Source organism: Phodopus roborovskii, unplaced genomic scaffold (assembly GCF_943737965.1).
Source record: "Phodopus roborovskii unplaced genomic scaffold, PHOROB, whole genome shotgun sequence".
NCBI classification, from domain to species: Eukaryota; Metazoa; Chordata; class Mammalia; order Rodentia; family Cricetidae; genus Phodopus; species Phodopus roborovskii.
The window spans coordinates 11,142,994-11,166,921 of record NW_026126514.1 but is presented as its reverse complement, the minus strand read 5'-3'; positions in this window follow the sequence as shown (position 1 = coordinate 11,166,921).

Genomic DNA, 23,928 nt, shown 5'->3' with positions numbered 1-23,928 from the left:
AGATCTCAGTTTGTGGAGTTTCAGCCTGGTAGGAGGGGTTGTGAGAATTTGTTTTGATCTAGTTTTCACTATGGTACACCTGGAATTGACATTTATATCTAAATTTTTGACTTTTTGACTTTTTTCTTTTCTGTGTCCAAATCAGAATGCATATACTTGGAGTTATGGTAGAAGCAATTCTGACCTTTTGCCTTCCTCAATGTATCTTTGCCATTTAATTTTACTGAAAGGTGCCATTGTTTTCTTATATGTTGCATTAGTAGTTTATTAGGATATGTTAGTGCATTGCATTAAAAGCTGTTCAACTTGACTCAGTCATTATCTTATGGTGACACAAAAACAAAACGTTTTCAAATACAGAGTACTGGGAAAAGAATTGCTATTACTAAAAAAAAAAAGTGTCAAGGATATATATAGTTTCCTTTGATGAAAGTTTTCAAAAAAGGTTTCAAAAGAAGTCAAAGAGACAGGGGGTTTACTTTTTTCTTTGTCATCCAGGCTAACAAATCACAGTTTAAGGGATTCCTACCTTTATAAATCTTGAATGAGCTTTACTGAATTTTGTTCATCTTTGAGATTACTAGTGGGAATACTATTGAAAAATACACTGTCTTTTCTTTTTTGTACTACTTTTTTCTCTCTCCCTTACTTCAGTTAAGAAGTCCACTTGAACTAATTACAAGATAAACAACCACAAAAAAAAAATCTTAGGAGATCCCTGTGTCTTTGTAAATATTTAATTTGTGTGCTATATTTCATAGGATTATACTATTATATTCACAGAGCAATCTTTTTTTTTTAAAAATCAAGGTTAGGTTTTACTTCTGACTTTTAGTTCAAAAGGAGACTACATAATTATATTCATCAGCAATTCCCATCATAGTTCTGCATCGTACATTCTTAGGTCTCTATTTTAGAGCACAGATCAACAGAAAAGTAGAATGCAAGATCTGAAAGTTCAAGAAAGGATACACTTTTCTTAACTTCATAATTGCTTACTAAAACCCTTTGACTTGACACACAAATATGTTGTTTTTATTTCTTTAGAAAAAAGTTCTTCACATCCTTCTTTAATATAGTTTAAAGTAATGAATATCTGATTGGCTTATGTTTAATAGATTTAATGGCCCATACAATATTTCTACCATATGATCTCAGTTATGTATTATTATGTTATGTATAGGTACATATATATATATGTATATATATATATATATATAATCAGACAGCAAAAAGCTCACAAATAATTTGCTAATTATTTTTCATATAAATTGTACTAAAACTTTTCCTATAGAATCATTTTCATTTTGCTTTCACAGTAACACTGTAAATAAAATTCTCAGAAAATAATCAAATGTACAAAATGTTACATCTTTAAGAAAAGGAAGAATAGAGGTCAAATTGAGGGAGAAACAAAGAGGCAGAACAATGAGAGAGATACCTTGATACAGGGAGGTATTATGGGGTGAGGAAAAACCTGATGCCAAGGAATCTCCCAGGAACCCACAAGGATAATCCAAGCTAAGACTCCTAGCAGCAGTGGAGAAGGTCCATGAAGTGGTCTTCCCCTGTAATCAGATTGGTGACTGCCCTAATTGTCATCATAGAACCGATATCCTGTTACTGATGGAAGCAGATGCAGAAATCCACAGTCAAGCCCTGGGCCGAATTCCTGGAGTCCAGTCAAAGAGAAGAAACAGGGATTATATAAGCAACAGGTATCAAGATCATGGCAGGGAAACACACAGAGATAACTGACTTGTGTTTGTGGGAGCTCGAGGACTCTAGAAGCACAGCCACGGGATATGCAAGGGACCAACCTAAGTTCTCTGTGGGTAACAGTTGTATAGCTCGGTTTCTTCGCAGGGCCCCTAACACTGGGACCAGAATCTGTCCCTGATACATAGGCTGGGATTTTAGAACCCATGTTTTCTCTAGCCTTGACACATGGAGGAGGAGCTGCACCCTGCCTCAATTTGTTAAGCCATGCTTTGTTGACTCCCAAGAGAGGCTTTACTCTTTCTGAAGAGTAGATGGGGGCTGGATAGGAAGGAGATGAGAGGAAGAGACAGGAGGAGAGAGGGAAGGAAAAATGTGATTGCTATTTAAAATAAATAAAAAGGGAAAATAAAGAGTGAACACTGACAGGTCATGTGAAGTAGGGACTAGGGCTTCTCTGTCTCTAGGTTAAAGCAGTTACCCTCCATGCTGGATGTGTTAGCAGGATCCTTTTGTGCACCAGGGATACATCCTGGCTCCACTGTCTGAGGTCCCTTAGACTGCTCAGTCCTTCTGGCTGAGACCCATATTAAGGGAGGGCTGACTAAGTCCCATGCTGGCTTCCCAGCTATCAGGGCCCCTTAGCTCCTCCTGGTTCAGGTAAGCTGTCTCTATGTGTTTCTGTCTTCTGGTCTTTAAATATATTTTCATCATATTTGCCTTATCCCAAGTTCCTGCAGATCATCTACCAACCCATTTTATTCCAACCTGTCATAATTCATGGTAAACATTATAATCCCAATCCTTATAAGAAATATATAAAAAGAAAAGTATTACCCATTAATCTAAAATTCCCCAGTGAATTCTAAGTCAAATATAAAGGTCTCCTCAAACACATATAAATGCTCCAATATCTTGTTTAGCTTTCTTGGTGTCATTGCAGAATAAACCTCTAAAACACCTGAAAGCAAGACATTTGTTAGGTAGCATTCAGTCAGTAAAGAATTAATTTGATATTTTCTACATTCAAGATGAGTCATTATACTAAGATAAGATAAACTTGTACAGGTTCTTAGTGAGTATTAGAGATAGATTTTTCATGTGTTTTATATCAACCAATATTCACTGAATGAATTTTAAACTCTATATTACAGCCAAATAAGCTGATACACAAATTTTATGTATTTAATTGTTTCTATGTAATTGAAATAAGATTTGGTAAATAAAATTATTCTGTGAATTTAAGAGGAAGGGAGCAGACATAGGAAAGATGGAAAAATAGAGCCTAAGGGTGCATGTATGCATGTTTAAATTAAATAAAAATATACAAAAATTAAGCAAATTGAGCTATGAAATCACATATTTTATAAACAGAAATGTTATTTGAACCCAGGTAACTCTCCCCAGGTCCCACAGGTTAACAGCTAGGCCAGTTATCTTTATAGTGAATTTGACTGAATCAATCTCAAACAATAATTTGTTGTTACTGGTGGAGGCAGCCATTACTGCTATACTGTGAAAATTGTGAATATGAATAACACATGCTTGTAGCCTTGAAGTAGCTTTCAATTTCAGTTTCATTCATAAAACACTCGACATTTAAAATGCATTGAACATTTTTTATATACTCGTTTCTGTTTATATGAGACTCCATTTTCTTTGTACATATTTCATTTATTTCCAGTACTGAATTTGGCTCAGTTGCTTATTTTAGCAACTAATACTCTACTTTCTTATTCCATGTACTAGCAGACAGACTCAATCATACAACTTTATTGAAAGCCATTACTGTTAAAGAATTTGGTGACATTGTTTCTATCCTATAGTGTAAAAAACTTTCTATGACACTTGCATGCACAAATGGTTTAAATGAAAGAGTTTTAGAGGACTTTCTATAGATCTTTAAAAAATTGATTCAAGAACAAATTTTCTCTGACTTTATAGAATTACAGTAAACTTTTGTATCATCATGACAAACTTTTCTTTCATCATTAATTTCAATAATGTTTATTTACTAAAGATTAAAAGTCTCAATATGAAAGAAATTCAAACGCAAATACAAATTTTGGTAAACTTGAATTCACATTTCCTATAATATCAAAAAAGCTTTTATTATCACACTAGCAGTGCATACCATTCAGAAACTCTAACAAGCACATATAAAGTACTTTATCAGTTATGGTCTCTGGATTATAAATTTATCCAGCTATTAATGAAATAGACTTTGACTCTTAACAAAGGAAACTTATGCAGTTAATATCCTCTAGAGAAAAGGGAACATTTAGATTTCATGTTCCAGTCGAACTTCAAGATCACTACAGGGAAAGCAGAGACAGCCAAGGCCTCTGGTTGTCTTGGCTTGTAGCAAGAACAGTGTCATATCTGTCTTATTTCTTTGGCCAGATCTAGTTTGTTACATCAAAATGTCCATTCAAAAAGGTCACTAATTAGAAACAAGTTACCTAGAAAAATGTGTGGTTACAAAGAAGATTAAAAACCTGTGAGTAGACCAAATTTTCCAAGTTTCCCACACTTTCATAGCCTCATCATTCTCATCTTGCTTTCTCTTTAAAGTCCTCCAAAGGGAAGAAATCTCAAGTAGTTCCCCATATTTCAGTTTAGGACACACTTCTCACAACTGTCAACCTGCGGATTTTATGAACATTATGAGGGGAGAAAATACCATATATGTTATGAGAAATTTCAGGCTATACATCCAATATTCAAGACAGAGGCAATATTCATAATCATCTTAAGAAGTTACAATGTCAATGACTTTAGTAACAGAGCCTAATCAAAATTTGGCTACTTTTTTTTTTTTAAGTGTTTGAATTTCTAAGACTGTGGTGTGTAACTTTTTTTTTAATTTTTATTTCTTATAATTTTTTATTTATATTACACAGTCTTGTTTTATATGTCAATTCCAGTTCCCTCTCCTCCTACCTTGCATCCCTTCCCCCCACCGGATTGCCTATCTCATCCCCTTTCTTCTCTCTAGGGAGAATAAGGCTTTCTATGGGGGAATCTTCAAAGTCTGTCACATCATTTGGAGCAGAGCCTAGGACCTTCCCTGTGTGTGTTGGCTGAGAGAGTATCCTTCTATGTGGAATGGGCTCCCAAAGTCCATTTGTACACTAGGGATAAATACTGATCCACTACCAGAGGCCCCATAGACTGCCCAGTCCTCCTAACTGACACTCACGTTCAGGGGGTCTGGGTCGGTCCTATACTGGTTTCCCAACTATCAGTTTGGGTTCCATGAGCTCCCCCTTGTTCAGGTCAGCTGTTTCTGTGGGTTTCTCCAGCCTGGTCTTGTCGCCTTTCCTCAACACTCCTCCCTCTCTTCAACAAAACATGTGAAGTTTGCTGTATTTTCTCAATTCCTTTTATATAAATGATATTACTCTCTAATTTTTGTATTAGTAAAATGGTTATCTGTTATAGATAAAAGGCAGTATTGAAGATAAGCTAGAGATGAAATTAGATAATTATAATATTTAGCCTAAGTTTGAGTATTAAGTGAATGACATTTAAGTTTACATGTCCTAAGATATATTCACTCTTATAGCATGTTACTGTATAGGACTACAAGATATACATCAGATAGTAACACTAACTGAAAATTCATAACATTGCAGAAGTGAAGAATTTGACACACACTTTAGGGCATAACAATAATTTCACTATTTAGTAAATATAAAACAATGTTTTTAATTTATGAGTAGGATTAATTTGTGCAATATAGCACTAAGAAATATTAACAGAGGGGCTGGAAAGATGGCTCAGTGATCAACAGTACTGGCTGTTCTTCTTGAGGTCCCAGGTTGCATTCCCAATCACATGGCACATTGTAACGTCTGTAACTCCTTTTGCATTGTGGTTTTCAAATGCACTGGTCATACACATGCTGTATAGATAAACATCCAGGCAAAATACCTACACACACACACACACACACACACACACACACACACACACACACACACACACAAAAACCTTTTAAAAAGAAACATCAAGAGAAAAGAAAATTTGTATTTTATCATGAATTTTAACTGTCAAATATGCAAAGTTAGGCTAAAGTAGAATCTTTGTGTTTACAAACTTTTAAGGTTTTCCTAGTTTGATTTCTAATGGTGTTATAAAATGTTATAACCAAAATCAACACAGGGAAGGAAATGATTTGTTTCAGTTGAACTCAAACTAGGAAGTTGGAGTTAGGATCTGATGAAGAGACTACAGGGTTTTGAACCTCATGATATGCTTATCTGCTTTCTAATGAATCCAGAACTAAGTCTTCAGTTGGTAGCATCTCTGGTGAGCTAGGTCTCCCACATCAATAAAGGAAGTGTTTGACAGAGTTACATATATGTTGATTTTATGGATATTGGGTGGGCAGATGACGTAAAGAGAGGGTGGAAGAAGTGGGAGGAAGAGAAGGAGGTGGAAATATTATTGGTATGTAAAATAAGATTGTTTTAAAAATAATAAAATAAACATAGAAGAGAAAAAAAAATGTATTCTGCTTCCCAAATGACCATAGCTTCTTTCAAGTTGGTGTAAAAGTAAGCAAAAGAGCAACTTATTTCAAAATAATCATCAGCATGTGTTTTTTTTTTTTTTTTTTTTTTTTTTTTTTTTTTGTAGTCTATGGTTCTTGATTGTGGATCTCTGTATCTGGCTCCATTAATTTTGTCTATTCACCACTCTTAATATAAGAAAAGGCCAATCCAGGAACACAATCCTACTATTGGTAGCAGCTCCAGAGTTCAGCTTCTGGAGAATCCTCCCTCCCAGAGAAGGAAGAGGAAATACATGAGCAAAAGGCAGTCAAGAGGAAATCTACAGAGAAAGCTAAACCAAACTCATGGGAACTCACAAACTCTAGGTTTATAGCCATGGAGCATCCATGGGACTGAACTGGGACCTCTGCATGTGGGAAACATGTGTGTAGCTAGGTCTATTTGAGGGGCTCATGACCAAAGGACCAGTATCTATCCCTAGTGCATGAGATAATTTTTTGGAGCCCATTCCCTATGGCTGGATGCCCTATTCAGCTTTAATGCAAGGGTGAGGGACTTGGTCTTGCCTCAGTTTGATGGGCCTAGTTTTGTTGACCCTTCCTGGGAGCCCTTACACTGTGGGGGGAGTGAATGGGGGTGCCAAGGAGCAGGAGAAGGGGTGGAAGGGAGAGTTCTTGTTGGAATGTAAAATGAATTTTTAAAAATTAAACTTAAAAAAAGTAGAAGATACAACAATGGCTCACAACTTAAATTGCTTTCAAATATTAGTAGAAGTGAGATTTTTATAAACAAGTGGATCAATTTCTATTTCTAAAGGCCTATATCCTTTCTTTTTGATGAAGTTTCTTAAAAATCTTACATATAAAACCATCTGAAAGAGGTAAACTAAACTAAAAGGCTTTACTTGTAATAAATCACACTGTGGAGAAATTGTATGTATGTGGCAAAGCCTAAAGTTCCCATTCAACTTTTTTTAGAGAGAAGCTATATAAATTTAAATGTTATAAAAAAGCCTTCAGAAGAAATCCTGTCCCTTAGGCTGTAGTTCTTAGGTTATGAGCAAAAAATAAATCCAAGACAAACTTCCTTTTAGACTTAGTTCCTATGTTAGGCCAAAAAGAAAATCCAGGATCTTGGTCTCTGATATTTATGTACAACAGACCACCTCCAAGAGATTAGACAATGCCACAGAAACCACAAAATGCTCCCTGCAAGCACTAACCAATGAGAACAGGCTACTTAAAAGTAACAGACAAAGCCATAGAAACCACCAAACATCCCATCTGTACCCAACCAATAAAAAATGCTAACAAACCAGTTGTGCTGACTCTGGAAAATTATCCTAATTGTCCCCCAAATGTCAACCAATCAGGATCTGACCCATGTCTACTGATGTAATCCTATGATTTTTGCTTTCTAATTCATCTGTAGTAGACTAGTTGGGCACTCCCTCTTGAGGCTGCTGCACCAGCTTGCTAAGTGGAGTCCCTACCTACTTATAGGGTTAAACAATAAAGCCTTGTGTTTGCAGGTCAGTGAGTTTGTTTCCTTGGTGGTCTCTGTGGGTCTTCAAGACTTGGGCACAACACATAATTTTAGAGAAATGACACTGGAACAAAATATATTTTGATAAGAGGAAAGACAAAGTGAAAGAGACTAGAAGTTTAGTAAAACTTGGTACAAAATGCATTTTGGAGCCTTTGAATAATCATAAAAACATGTGGTTTTATTTGTTTTAATTTTTAGGTTTCGAGTTTTTATTTTTTCCTAAAGATAATATTAAAATGAGTTGGAATGACTGAGAGAGGAAAAATTAATAACAGATAAATCTGAAGTGAAAATTTTTCCAGTTTTAAATTACCTTTTATGAATAACAGGATCAACTCCTCAGCTGTCATGAGTGATAGGCACACAAGTCAGTTGTCCTTCTTGGAAGAATCCTTTATCTGGAAAGAGGCTCCTGTGAAACACCAGACCACCTCCCACTGTGGCTCATCTCTATTTTATCCTATCATTTAGATGAAGCACCATTTTATCCTTATTGCTTCTTGGTGAAAAAGTCACTCTTTGAACTAAATGACTCATAATCTTCATCTACTCAATCCTATATGTACAGTTTGTAAAATGAATAAATAAATGATCCGAAGACTTATATGGGGCCCAAACTTCAAGATGGATATCGTAAAAGCAAAGCAGCTGACCACTAGCTCTTACTACTAGGTTGAAAGGGCTGATCCATGCACTCACTCTTCACCAAGGCTCAAACTGCCTCTCCTCAGTGTTGCAGGAGAAGGAATGCTTCGCTGAGACGTTCTTTCAGTATTATATACTTCGCTAATGTTTGGATTAAAGGTGTGACCTATACTTCTCTTTTAGACTGCTTTACTCTTGTGTAGATCTGGGTGACCTAGGCCTCATCTTAATCCTGAGTCCAAAGACTGAAGTTGTGTACCACCACCTCCTAGCTTCTGGCTACTGGGATTAAAGGTTTGTGCCTTGTTTCTATGGTTTGTGGCTGACCCCTTTTCTTATAGCATCTTAGAACTTTTATGTTGTTTCATCAATTCTTAACCCAAATGTCTTTGCCAAAAGACATTGCTTCAGAGAAAAAGAAAACAGCATGTTTCTTTCTCTTCTTTCAGTGGCCTTCCTCAACATAGTCACAGTCCTCGTTAATGAGTAAACTGCACACTGATTTTTCTGTCTGGGTAAAAATAAATCCCACTAAACTTTATTGTGTAAATTGGTTTCCAGATGTGTATTTGGTGATTTCTTTTTTCTCTCAATAGCCTCTACCATTCTCTCCAAGTTCATTCTTTTTTATTTTTGCTTTAAGCTTACTGAGTTCACACACACACACACACACACACACACACACACACACACACACACATATATATATATATATATATATATATATATATATATATAATTGTAGGAACACTTTAGCCTCTCAGGGACCTCATAGGTAGTTAGTAATTGCAATAGCCCCTCAGCTAAGAGTGGAACTTCATAAAATCCTTCCCACCATTCCTGCCATTTTGGCTAGGCAGGTCCTATGGAAAACTTGTACATGTCGTCACAGCAACTCTGTTACATACTAAATTCTTCACTCTCTGGCAGAACTACTCCCTTGTCAGTAATGGTGACATACGTCTGAAAGAAATGTGGGAAGGAAAGAAAGACATCTTGTATTAGTTATTTTTCTATTGCTGTGATAAGCCTGCTGACTAAGTTGTGATAAGAAAAATGAGACCAAGACAACATAGAAAAGAAAGCATTTAATTAGACTTATGGTTTCATGGAGTTAGAGTCCATGATGGTAGAATGAAAGAAGGCATAACCGAGCGATTAACTGAGAGCTCACATTTCAAAATTGTAATCAGGTAGCAAGCATATAATGCAGTGTTAATGACAAGTGCCTTTCGAAACATCAAAGTAAGCCATAAATAACTCCTCCAGCTTTCTAATCTGTCTCAAACTATTCCATCAACATATGGGCCTATGGGGCTATTCTAATTCAAACTACCACAGATTAGTTGGAAGGTTCATTTTCTCTACCTAACATGTACTTTGTCACATGCCATTTTTATTTAACATCTCAATTAGAGCATGCTTTAACATGCAGATCTAAACTTCAGCCATTGGTCATCTATTGATGTTCACTTCAAAATAAAAACACCATGCTTGCCGAAAATAGTTTAAAAATAGTAGATGAAATGTCATTTTTATAAAATATAATAGAATCTATTTGACCATTAGTAAGCATTGGAAATTATAATTAATATGCTGCAGAGACAGAGGTTATTTTTGAGAAAAAAACAACTAAGCCAGCACATCTTATACCCCACATGGTAAGGTGCATAGCATTTAATAAGCTAAAAATTCACTGTTATTTGTTTCAAATTTTGTTTTTGCTCAGTGGCTTTTAACAGAATGTAATGTCTCATTTTTAGATAAGTACAAATTTTCAAGTGAAGCTAAAAGGTCACAAGTCCTATCATTTAAGACATTTGAAGGAGAATGTGCCAATTAAAATAAGATGGCTCTGACTTTTAGTGAGAATCAGTCTGTGGCCCATCCAGGAAATTGCAGGGAACATAATTAACCAAGAAGTGTCTATTTTCAGTGAAAGGTCCAGTTGAAATCTAAAAGCAAGGAAGGGCTGCACAGAAATGTCCTTCCCTATTAGTCATTATGAGATAGACACATTAGTTCTGAGTTTGTGCAAGAGCCTTGCTGAACCACCCTCTGATATAGTTATCAACATATCCCATTGTACATTTGATGGAATTTAATGTGGTTCTCTCACAGAACCTCCATATTGTTTTCCTATAGAAAAAAAAGCAAGTCTGACTAATCATTTTGCAGTACATAGTTCTAAGTTCACTGGATTTCTAACTTATCCCTTACTAAAGAGTCTCAATTTTGAAGAAATTTACCAAGTTAATATAGTTGTGAAATATGTAAAATGATGTAGTATCTTTTTTTATTGAAGCACATCTTTTTTTAAATTCTATTTTATATCCTTGGAGTTGGAGTTTACAGAGCATGTACATTGATATATTACATACTTAGTTTAATTTCTTTGCATAAAGATGTATTCAAGTTACTATATTTCTAATTTGATTTCATCAAAGGTAATATTTAAAAAGGATCTTTGCATTTTAGCACTTTTTATAGTCACAGACTACAAATTATTCAAGTATTCATTTTATTTTCTTTGTAGTACCTTCATATATGTCTCAAATGTTACAGTGTTTTATGGTACTAAATTATCTCAATAAGTACATATTATTGTAAGACTTACAATTGCCACAAATTTTGCAAACTTTATTGATTTTTTTTCTTGAAAAGGAAATGTTTTCAAAATAAAATTCTGAATAAAAACAGCAAGGATATAATGAAAATATCTTAATTTTTGGCAGTTAACTAATGAGAACATTGATCTATTTCCTTGAATATATTATTTTACATAAACAGACACATATTTACATATGTGATATTGTAGTTTGTTTTACTAATAGGTACAAATTAAAATTTATGCTAACTGTATTTAAATTTCTAAACTTAAGCTGCATGATCTACTACTATATGATATATTTAGAAATGAAAACATTCTCATTAAGAAAGGCATTATTTTTTTATTTACTGAGTACACTATGGTACTCTAAATCATCTCATTTTACAATGTTTCTACTTACTAATTTTTCCTTCATCTCAGAATATTTACCACCTAAAAATAAATTGCTTTGTTAAATGTCTGTTTTGACTAGACATTGGCTACATTTTATTAGCTTTTCAGCACACATTAATTGGCAATGACATCTTATTTTCTTGATGAAAGAGCAGAAGATGTGGATAACCATTTTTCTCGATACCATTTGAGTCAGCCTTTCAAGGACCAGATGAATCTGGAAAGGTTTATGCTCTGTCTCCCAGATCCCTGGAGCAGGAAAGGCCTACTAGTAGAAAGATGGAGGCAAAAACAAGTCACCTGGGGAGCAATGCAGTTTGTTGTAGTAGTTACAGCCTGAGTAATGGCAGGGTGCTTGCTATGGGAGCAATTCAATTTTCTCTCTCTAGAGCCCTGCAACAGGCAATAGATCAGACTAGCCACCAACGAAAGAACTCATGTTCCATAGCCTTCGTTCAAAAATGACCGAAGTGAGGAATTAATCTCTTTTATGGGCTCCATTGGAAAACCAAAGTAACATCAAACTGTACAAGACTAAGTGACCTACCTTGGGAGGAATGCAATTGTATCAATTCTCTGAGCATGTAAACAGCTCAATGGGCTCTTAGTTGGATGATACAAGGCTTGTAAGGAGACTACTGGGAGCAAGGTGTCTCTTCCAAAAGTGCACTGTTTTATGCCATTATCATCTAGATTGGGCTGTGTAAACAAGGCTATTACACTCTATTCTCTTGACTATAGATTTCTAAAGAACGGGTACTGAGTTACTAATGTCTCATTTTTTGTTGTTTTTATCACTAAAGTGCCAGTACTTTTTAAATAAAAAAAAATTCTTTCCTTTTAAGGAATTCCATTTTATAACACATTTCAGTGTATCCAGTTTTAAGCCTTTAATGAAGCTTAATCCAACTTGTGCATCTAAAATTGGAATTCTTTTAGAGAATTTCTGTGAGGCAAGTGCTTAGTGTTAAGCACTAAGATACCCAATCCAAAAAAAAAAAAAAAAAATCAAAGGACTAAAAAATAGATAAGTTGGAAAATGATTTCATCTTAAATTGGTCTCAATGATTGCATTTTTCTATTTTATAATATACTTTATGAAAGACTAAACTCTCTGAATATAATTACATTGTGATGATTGCAAATGAAAATATGGCAGGGAATGGAAAGACCTAGAAAATCTCAGAGAAATTACTTTTTATCTTGTTTCTACTCAAAGCTATGATTGAGGCCAAGTGAAAGGTTAAATGAATGCTCCATTGAGACCATTAGCGAACATTAGGCAGAATTTGATGAAACAAAGGGCAAAGCCACCTGAATTAAAGGCAGGAACCCCAGGGACCCCCAAAGCCAATAATAGCACATACACATTTCTGATAACACATAGCATCCATAAGTGTGCTTACTTTTATTTTTATATTTTATTTTTTATTTTTATTTATTTTACTTTTATTTACATCAAAAAGAATTACACAAAGTCTAGGCTTGTGAATGGGTAATATGGAGGATAGAAATTTCCAAAGCAATAGAAACTTTTCTGTAAAGTTGTCTCTGATAGTCACGGATAACATATAATGCTGTTACCATTGTTCTGGTCACAACACTTACAGTCTCCGACAAATAAGAAAATGTAGAAATTTCAAGGGCAGATAAATCATGGAAGTAATGTAGCTTCATTCTATGCATGTGGCACTTCAAGACCCTTGGCTAACAAAATGTTAATCTAAAGATTTTATTATATATGCTTTTTTGGTACTTTACAAGAGGTTGGAGCATCCTTGCTTTTCAGAATGTATTTTAACCTAGACAATTTTCATTACTGAATATTCAGTACAAGAAAGCTGACCCAGAAAACCAACTCTTCATCTTCTGTTTTATAAAGATATTTCAGAATAGAGAGTTCATTGTTCTCTGAGAGTTTCACAATAAGGCTTTTATATTGCACCAGTTTAAAAACTGTAAAAATAAGCAACACCATTGGTGAAGAGACTAGTAGGTACTATATACTCTAATTACATATGAAAATACTGTATATGATGCCATTAAAATAAACAGCAAATTGCATATCCGTTCTTCCCAAAAGTTCAACTATATATAATTCATTTTGAACAAATTAAGACCATTTATATATATATATTTGGTCATAAAAGTGATATTTGCACACAAATATATGTGACTTTTAGTATACATTTATATCTAATTATTGTCATGCACAATTACACATACACACATAAGGAGGTAAATGAGATATATATTTAAAGTTTGAGAATGCTTTTGCTGAAAATAAATTTCTATATATTTGTATGTGTCTTCAATTATACTTATGTAAAGATAGAAATAATATCCTTATAACTCCATTTGAATATTGAACTAGATAGTATTAATATTGCAGATATCAGTAACAATAGAAAATTTTATTACTTCACAGAGCATCTTTAGTCTTAGAAAAAGCCAAATTCAGTAATACATATTTTGTAGTTTTCATGGAAAAAACAACAGTCTTTAACAAAAGGAAATTATATAATATTAATAAGAATAATAACATGTTTTAGCACTTATGACAATTTGGGAAATATTTTCAACCATATCAAATGTAGTAATACTGTTAACTACTACCATTTATATATTCCAATTTACAGAACTAGAAGACAGTTAATAAACACGTCACTATAAGACAGTTCTGTAGTGTTAAGTTTGCAATATGGACAAAGGATTATTTTAATCTCAATATATATGTGATAAAGAAACAACTGTCTCATACTTGTATAGATGAATGTAAACTGTTGCAAAATATTATAAAAATATTCATAATATAAAATTATAATACCAGGTGTTGGGATAAAAGTTAACAATAGATCAGTTGATTGTTAGATATAAGAAATAAAAAATGTTTTTCAAGATAGAACCTAAACCAAGAAATACCATTATGGCCAAGATTAGATAGGGCCCTAGCGGAGAACTCATATTTTGTTAAATGGAAATAGGAAGAAAATGACTCCTAAATGACTTATACTGTATCTATAGACTACTGTACCACTCACCACTTGTCAGAGAAGCTTATCATTATAGAAGATGTTAATTAACATATATCCACAACTGATCAACACACAGATAACAAGAATTTTTGAGTATTCAGTCCCAAGTAGGATGTTCATATTACCCACCACCCTTAAATTTCAGGAATATATGTGAAAGAGGGCAAGGAAAGGTTGTAAGAGTTGTATGTAGTAAATGACTTAAAGGAAAGAGTGATTGTTTCCGAGACACAAAGTAGAAATTCACAGCAATTGTCATAGTATGCACAACAACTGAACATGATAAAACCAGGCAAAAATCACAGTGGGTGGCATGAAATCACACTGAATCTAATGAACTACTAGCATTTGATTGTTTTCTTCAGTGTAGTGATCTCTGGTATATTGTCCATATTCCAGGACAGTCCTTAAATCCTGTAGTAGTAACCATCATAAACTGGACTTAATTGGAGAAAGAGGGTGAAGGAGAGAGAAAGACAGACAGAGAGAGAACATAAAAGAGAGAATGAAGTTGATGTAGTCGAGAGGGAAGGGACAAATGAGAAATACACTGGTTGTTTTATATAATAACTGATTTTTTCTCATAATATATTCTGATTACAGTTTTTCCTCCCACCACTCATTCCTGTTTCTCTGTACTACCTTTCTTATATGTATGCCACCCCTTTTCTCCCTTTCAAGAGGCTGAGAAAAGACACAGAAACAGATACCTATTCTTTCACACAATCAGGAATCCAATAAAAACACTAAACTGGAAGTCTTATGCCATGGACATGAATGTTAAAAAAGGGAAGAAAACAAATATACATGTAGTGAGATATCCATCCCACCCAAACCTGTTGCACTGACCTTGCCCATTGGGGCATGTGGACAGCTTTCTCACTCTCTTGCTTTTTGATTAAGACAGAGGGAGACACAGAGCATCCAGAGGCATCCTTGGGATGGGAACCTGCCTTGGTCATCTGTTTCTGGTGTAAGTGATTTCTCCCTGAAAAAAAGATCATCCATTAGCTTGTTGTTTCCAAGATTCTTATTTACCATGCAATATATATGGATAAAATAAAAAAATATAAAAAAATAAGATAAAATTTGAAGAAATTAAAAGGAGTCCTCATATAACAAGAAACTTCCAAAGATGCCATTGAGTTCATTTTCTGTTTCTCATCAGCTGCAGGACATACCGCCGACACTCAAGTGTTTGTTGCCTCCATGAGACTCCCTTACAGGGAACTATATTTTCATTGCTTGTGGTTATCAACTAAAGATTTCTGCTGGGTTAGGGATGGGAACTTGTGTTCTGATCACCTTTCAATTCTAGGGTCCCATCTTGTGCAGACATGTGCAGGCCCTGTGTGTTTATATGTCCATTGATCATGATTATTTAGAAGGCCTCACTTTCTTGGTTTTCTCCATTGCTTTTGGCTCTTACATTATTTTTGAGTCCTCTTCTTCATGGTTCCATGAACCTTCAGGGGAGGGATTTGATCCATTCATCCCATTTAGGGTAGAGTATTCAAAGATCTCTCAGCCTCTGCAAACTGTGTAGCTGTGGGTTTCTGTATTTTCTCCACACACTGAAGGAGGTTGCTTCTCTGTTGATGGTTGAATGAGGCACTGATATGCAAGTATAGCAGCATGACTTTACATGTCAGAAATACAGGATTTTGCTTTGTTTTGTTTTTTGAAGAAGCTTGAATAAATACATTCTGCATGTTTTGTTAAAGTTGTTCCCAGAAGTCACAGTTCTTCAAACCTAAATCCCACTTCCAGGTGTATAATGTTTATCTAGAATCATATCAGTGACTATTGACATTGACCTTGAGTATTGTAGTGAATACTTTTTTGTTGCTATGATAGAAATTGCATGAGCAAGTACAACAGATAGTAAAGAAGATTTTATTTTGGCTTGTAGTTCAAGAATACATAGAGAATGGAGGAATTATGGGATCATGAGAATGGAGCAAAAACCTTAGAGATCACATCTTAACCATACATAGCAAGCAGAAAAGGTGAACTAGAAGTGGAATGCAGCTACAAATTCTCAAAATCTGACACTGGTGACACACTTCTTCCAGCAATGTTCCATATCCAACCTAAATGTTCTATAACATCCACAAACAATGCCACCAAAGGGAGAGTAAATATCCAAATACATGGACATTTGGATTACCACAACAAATGTCTATGGGAACTGTAGAATATGAACCTGAGACAAAGACACCAAGCATTCTGAACATAGGACATAAACTAATCTGAAAGTGAAGTTAAAGACTTCCCCTGCTGTTGAGTGTTCACAGAAGCCAAAGATCAAGAAAAAAAATCAATAATCACTTCATAACTTCATAATGATTTCTCATGTATAGTAGATCAGCTCTAATTTTGAAATAAAAGAAATTATATATGCTGAAGTATTCTGCTGTTTTTTTCCCTTAGTCTTTAGACAGTCAATCACATTACCCAAGAGAATCTCTAAGGAAATATGTGTTCCTTCCTAAAGCAACTTAATTGTTATTACCTTAGATTTCTTTTTTATTTTATTGTGTGGTTGTTTGATTTGCATGTATATCTGTACACCATGTTTATGGTGTATGGTGTCTATGAAGCTCAAAAGTGGTAGCAAATCCCCTTGGAGATGAAGATAGGGTTATTAGCTACCAAGTGAGTATTGGGAAGGGTACGGAGATCTTCTAAGGTCCTTAAATTGTGTACCATCTCTCTAGTCCCTCAAAAAATTACTTTTGCCTTACAAAGTAGATAGATTCAATGGACCCATTGAATTTTCTACTTGAGAAACTCCAATGTGTGAGGCATCATTTTGGTAAGATGAACACAGTTTTTGTTTTCTTGCTTGAGCCTTTGTGTAACTGAAGGGAAGATTGAGGAGTCTTAGAAATGACATAACATGTTAAAAGAGTTATACTTGTGTCAGTTTTAGTAGTTTTAGATTGCATGTGGTCATTTTTCTAGTTATATGAAAATAAAAGTCTTCATTATTCTGGTCATGTATTTGGCTTGGTAGACAGAGATGAGAGATAAGAGACATTAGCAGAAAACAATGTATTTTCAGTAACTGTGGATCAATTTAAGTGCATTAGATATAGAAAGGCTTGACTAATGGGGTACCCAAAATAGAATGTAAACCGATGATACTGGTTGACACATGGCCAAGATTAAAAGTCAAGAGCCATAATTTACTCCAGATGGCACAGTTCCTTGAAACAAGAGGTATGGAACAGCAGTGGTGCTTATCTACTCTACTGTGTCAGTTCAGGCCAACTGATCTGAACAGGGGAAACAAGTGTGAAGAGCACTGTTACCCTTTCCTGCAGTGATATGTCAACTTTAGAGGTATTCAAATCATGTAACTCTCCTAGAAGTGGCCATGTTGTGGAAGGAATAAGGGAGGGATGAACCCCATGACTGCTAAATCCTTCCTTGGCTGCTGCGCTGCTGCTTGGGTTTGGGTTATTCTTCCTTTCTGGCTTGTTATGATGAGGTTTTTGATTGTTTTATCTAATTCCAATCCCAGTGTCCTTTGTGATCCCTCTTAAGGAGCAATGTGGTCCTTTCAACACTGCTGAAAACATTCTAGGAGCAACACCATGTATTCTACTCTCACTTATCTTGTACCATCAATTAAAGAAAGCTAAAGTTCACAACTGAAATGCCTATTTCTTTAAATTTAGTTTTCAGTGATACCATTTTCTATGCTTTATTCACTCAGTTCTCAGATCTACCAGTCTATCCCTATACCTTCAAAGCAAGAGAAGTTAAGAACTTCTCAAATTTAAGGCACAGCACAGAACTATTTTTAAAGTCAAAGAGTTAGAAGGAAATGATATTGCTACTGTGCTGGCCCTGAAGTTGAACTTGTCTGTGTCAAAGCTGCTGTCTTTATACACTTTTGTGTGTTGCTACTATTGTTATTTTATCTGTTTATGCCCCTAAACAAGGGTTATTGTCAACCAACTTGAATGGGAAGGTTGATTTCTTAGTTCATTTACACATATTTCCTTGTTTCCTCTATCAGCCCAAAACCAGAGCTCCTGTGGGAGTGCAGAGAACACAATCAGAGGGACAGGGGACAAGATTATGCTTTATGAAATCCAAACATTTCTTGCAATTAACATCAATAATAAGAGATGCAGACCATAGTAATAAATAGAAAGAATGGTAAGTGAAAACTATATAGATCCTCTTTACAAATAGCTGATAATGGGGCATTCATGGCAGCCAATAAAATGCAGTGTTTCCTGGCCCATGAAGTCAGGGTAAAAAATGCTGAGGAAGATAGGTGAGGAATTGAAAGGGAGAAAATAGAGTAGGTTTGATTAAATCACATTATATGCATATATAAAACTCTTAAACAAAAAAGGCTTTGAAAGCTATATGAAAATGATAAAATAGTAACTAAATAGTACAGTATAATAAAAAGTAGGCTATTTTTTGGAGTAAATTCTTTAGACTATTGTGTTTGACTTCACTGTGGTATGGTGTCAGGGACCAGTAGCTATCCAATTCCCCATTGTGGAATTTCTTTCTATCCTCCTGGGAACCTTACGATAGAGAAATCCTTACTTTCACAATTATTTATATATGTACAGAATCTATATTAATTGGAAAATTCATAGGGAATATAATATGTAATTTAGATGCAACTAATTTTATTACCAGGCCTGAAAGTGCTTTTAATTTAAGCAGTCCAAACCCATGCTCCAACCCATTATGTCTGGCTTATAAGAGAGCTTTTCCACCTATTATTTTATCTTTAAATTATACTGATACTTAGAGATTATTTATCCTGGTTAGAATGAAAATACTATGCATGAAATAACCTAAACGTTTTCTTGATGACCATTTCAATTCATTGGATTTGAGAAACATTTGTTTACGATAATAAACAAAACACCATTATCCAAATTATCCAACCAAATGGTAGGTTGGTGCATGCAGATTTGAGAAGAAATTAGCAGATGGCACTGTAAGAATTTGAAATAAAAAATTAACTCCTTAAAGGTCATAGTTTCCTCATAACATAGACAAGAAGAAAAGCAATTGTTTTCTATTTGTGTATATATATATATATATATATATATATATATATATATATACTGTGTGTGTGTGTGTGTGTGTGTGTGCGTGTGTTGAAATTTCAAACCACCAAAGGAATACAAAAATATATGTACAGCTGCTTCTTGGAGCCACTTAAGGGCTTTATAGTTATTTCTCCTTAGTCGTCAATTCTTAGACATGAATCCAGTTATTCATTGGCTTAATGCTATGGACAACCAGGTAAGAAGAGTATTATATTAAGTGAAATAAGATTGACACAGAAAAAAAAAACTCATTTTCTTGGTCTCATTTCAGTGTGGAATAAAAGGAAAGATTTCAAATGTGAATACAAGGAAAAGAGTAGATAATATGGGCAAAGTGTTGGGGAGAGCAACAGGATTTATTTCAGATTACAATCAGACTGCAAACCAATGTACACAAAGAAGCAATAGTCCTCCTGGAAAATATGAAGAGTGAATTTTTCTTAAATTTTAGGTTATCATTGATTCTTGGTTTTTATTTCTGTTACAATCTCCTTTGTTTTTTGAAAAAGGATCTCTTTATAAAACTTAAGTTTTCTTTATATGTATATGTATAATATATATATAATATATATATATATTATATTTTCTTTTTTTACTTATCAATCCCATCCCCCTCTCACTCCACGGGTCTAGAGAAATGTCTAGAGGCCTACAAGGATGATCCCAACTAACAATCTGAACAACAGTGGAAAGGCTCCCTTATGTGCGCTTCCCTGATAATGAGACTGATAAGTAACTAATATTCCATCATAGAGCCTTCACTTAGTAACTGATAGAAACAGAAGCTAAACACTGAACTAAACTCATGGAATCTACTTGCAGAGAGGGAAGAATGATAAGAAAAGGGGTCAAGACCAGGCTACAGAAAACCATAGAGATAGCTAACCTGAACAAGGGGGAGCTAATGGACACCAAACTGATAGCCGGGAAACCAGCATTGAACTTACTTAGATCCCCTGAATGTGTGTCTCAGAAGGCCTGGGTAGTCTAAGGGAGCTCTGACAGTGGAACTAGGACATATGCCTGGTCATGAAAGGACTTTGGGAGTACATTATCCATGAAGGGATATTCCCTTAACCTAGAGGCAGGAGGGAGGGCCTAGTCCCTTCTCCAAATGACTTAACAAATTTTGATGATCCCTCCCTTATTTTGGGTTTTAGCAGATTCAATTTCTCCAATCATTGAAAAGTTAATATAAAACCATATCTGCTTTAATCTATACTTTAATCATTTTATTCCTTTTATTTTTAAAATTTGTTGTATGTAATTATGTATCCTGTTTGTCTGGGAATTTCAGCATGTGCATTTTATCAGATGACTGTCTTATAGAGACCAGCATTTTCAGATCCTCTGTAAATGGAATGAAGATACTTATGATCTGCTTGTTCTAGTGACTGGTAAGACTTAGGTCTTCTACAAAAGCAGCAAGTGCTGACTACCAATCCATCTCTCCAGCCCCATTCCAATAGCACATCTAATCCATTTAATATTATATGGGCCAAATACACACTAAAAAATGTATATTTTTTGGGTTTTTTTATTTTTTTTATTTAATTTATATAACCAAGTCCATTTAAATGAAAACAAACATTTATAGACAATATTTGGGAATTTGGGCGTTGTTCTTTCCAAACTACTTCCTGCTGGTAAGGGGTGCTGTCATGGGGGATAAAAAATTTATTTTTGATAAGTAAAATAATAGAAAAGGAGCATCAGTCTTCTAAGAGAACACATGAACAAAAATATTTAATAAAATTAAAATACCGATCATTGAAAGAAGTGTTATTTCTCAAGGTACATTTTCTTTAACTGATACCTCAAAGTGAGAACAAAAATAAACTTTAGTGAAAGAAGCTCAAATAACATTCAAATTTTCAAAAAGAATACAAAAATTACCAATCACCATATTTTATCCACTAATGTAAAAATTTGTAAAATGTTTTTTAGCATTATTCTAAATTATATTTTCCTACTTGCCATCATTTTTTACTGTCTAAGTATTACATAGTTTATGAACCACTTGGTCTGTCTGGTATAGATGTGAATACTTTGTTTTGGAATGGATTTTAATTTATTAATACAATTTAAGGTCAATTTTGTGATAAGTATATTTCTCCTCTGGTTTAGGTATTGTGTTTATATAGCTCATTTAGAAATGTAATGTATAATTTAGTACAGATTATAGTTACCTATATAGTCAAAATTTATAGTGTTAGTTAGGTTTTCTAGGTATATAGAGATGTATTTGAGATGGATAGGAATTCTTCAAACCTTTCAAAGGACTACAGAATATGACATTTAAAATGGTTTAGAGTTTTTCTTGACAGAGAGACATAACTGCTCCTGGCAACGCCACCTGTGTCAGAAAGGAAGATGGACTTTGAAGAAATGCTTTAAGGAGTTTGTTTTCAGTATGGCAAGACTAGCCATTTGGACAAGATACTGCTCTTGTCTGGATTGTTTTACTTTATGCTGTATAAACTGGACATGTAGGAACCACAGAAAAGTGACTGTTGATTCAAGATGGACATTGCTACAGAATTCCTGCTTCATGGAAGAGTCTGCCAGACAGTCTGCAGGACACAGAGAAAAATGACTGACAAACTGCCAATACAAGAAGACAGTTTAAAGTTTCCTGATTTGTTGAAGAGTCTGGCAGACACACTATGGCCTATGGGCTGAAGATGAAAGATTACAAAAGAACTTCGGGTGACCAGGCATTGAGTTATCTCTGTCGTTTCTAGAGTTTATATACTATCCTTCTGTGGTCTTTGAAGGAGTTGATGACAGATAGTTATGTTTATAGTTTTCCTTAGTTAAGCTTAAAGATAAGATACATATAGGACTTTAGACTCACAAATATAGGATAGATGATAGAATAGTTTCTTTTAATCTTGCTAAATGTTAATGGACTAAATACTATTAACTGTGATTCTTATTTGATAACTGTTGTGTGATATATTTTTGCTATGTTAAGATTAAAACCCTTCTTTTTTATTTAGACAGAAAAGAGGAGATGATGGGAGATGCCATTATGTACATATGTTTCTCATACTGGTTAATGAATAAAGCACTGTTGGTCAATAGGAAAGCAAGATAGGCAGGACTAGGAGACAAGGAGGACAGAGGAAGTAGTAAGGAGGAGTCAAGATGGAGATTCTGGAGAAGGCAGTACTGCCAGCCACCTCTCGCTGGTAAGACCACGTGGAAATACATAGAAATGGGTTAATAATTAAGACAGTGTTAGCCGATAAACTAGTACCTGGCCAACAGAATTATATCTAATATAGAGTTTCTGTTTGTTAATTGGGACTGGCGCAGCGACGGGACAAGACCAGGCGGCGGGCAGAAAAACCATACTCCTTACATCTATCATTTTATCCCTTTATCATACCACATTGCTCATAGTGAAAACAATTTATCACAGAAGAACATTAGTGGTTATAAACAGCCTCACTAAATTTAGGTATGTAATCAAGTTTTATAGCTCTTTTAAAAATTTATTTCCATCCTTAGTGGAATAAACAGTGTAATAATGTAGCCTTTTTTGTGATCAATGTGTATGTATTTTGTGTCATTCATTGTTGTTTTGATTATTATGGGGCATAGGTACAATAAATATCAATAGCATTAACTTTCTTGTTTTGAAGCAATATTTAGGAAAATAAATGTATATGTAACACATGTAAATTGTAATTTGAATTGATGAGCTAACATAAGTGTTTGTCATAAAATAATATTCAGAATATTGATAAAAATCTTAATCGTGCCATATTATACACACAGCTATTTATAAAAAAGGGGAATATCTGGGACAGATATGTGTACTCATGCTAATAGATGTGGGAAATGGGTAGAGAGAAGAAAACCCCAAAGCACTGATCCCGGTATAACTATCATGATTGGCTGCTGCAGCTGTAAGCACACTTTGATGATCACAAAAATCACTTTACTTTTCCTTCTGTTGAGAAAGCCATGTGATTCTGCCACACTGTAGGAGGGCTCCTCTTTCCTTCCCTTCCACAGTAACTATTGTGGTAATACAACATCATAAAAATTTCTCTTACTTTGGAAGAGAGTGGAACATTTGCTGGAACCTCACACCTGCCAATGTTATTAGTACACTTTTATGTCATTAAAGATTAAACACTGATATTCTGGTGTGTACTCAGTCTCAATTTTTAACCTGTCTTTAAGAGAACAGTATGACAATCAACTTTGTTGGCCTTGGATTTCTAATTAAGGTAATATATAGACTGAGTCTTAAGTTATGCATTCTTATGCTCTTGACCCCTTTAAATCTTATTTAAATAAACATCAAATTGAATTGAAATCTCTGAGAAAAAGATAAGAAGAATGAA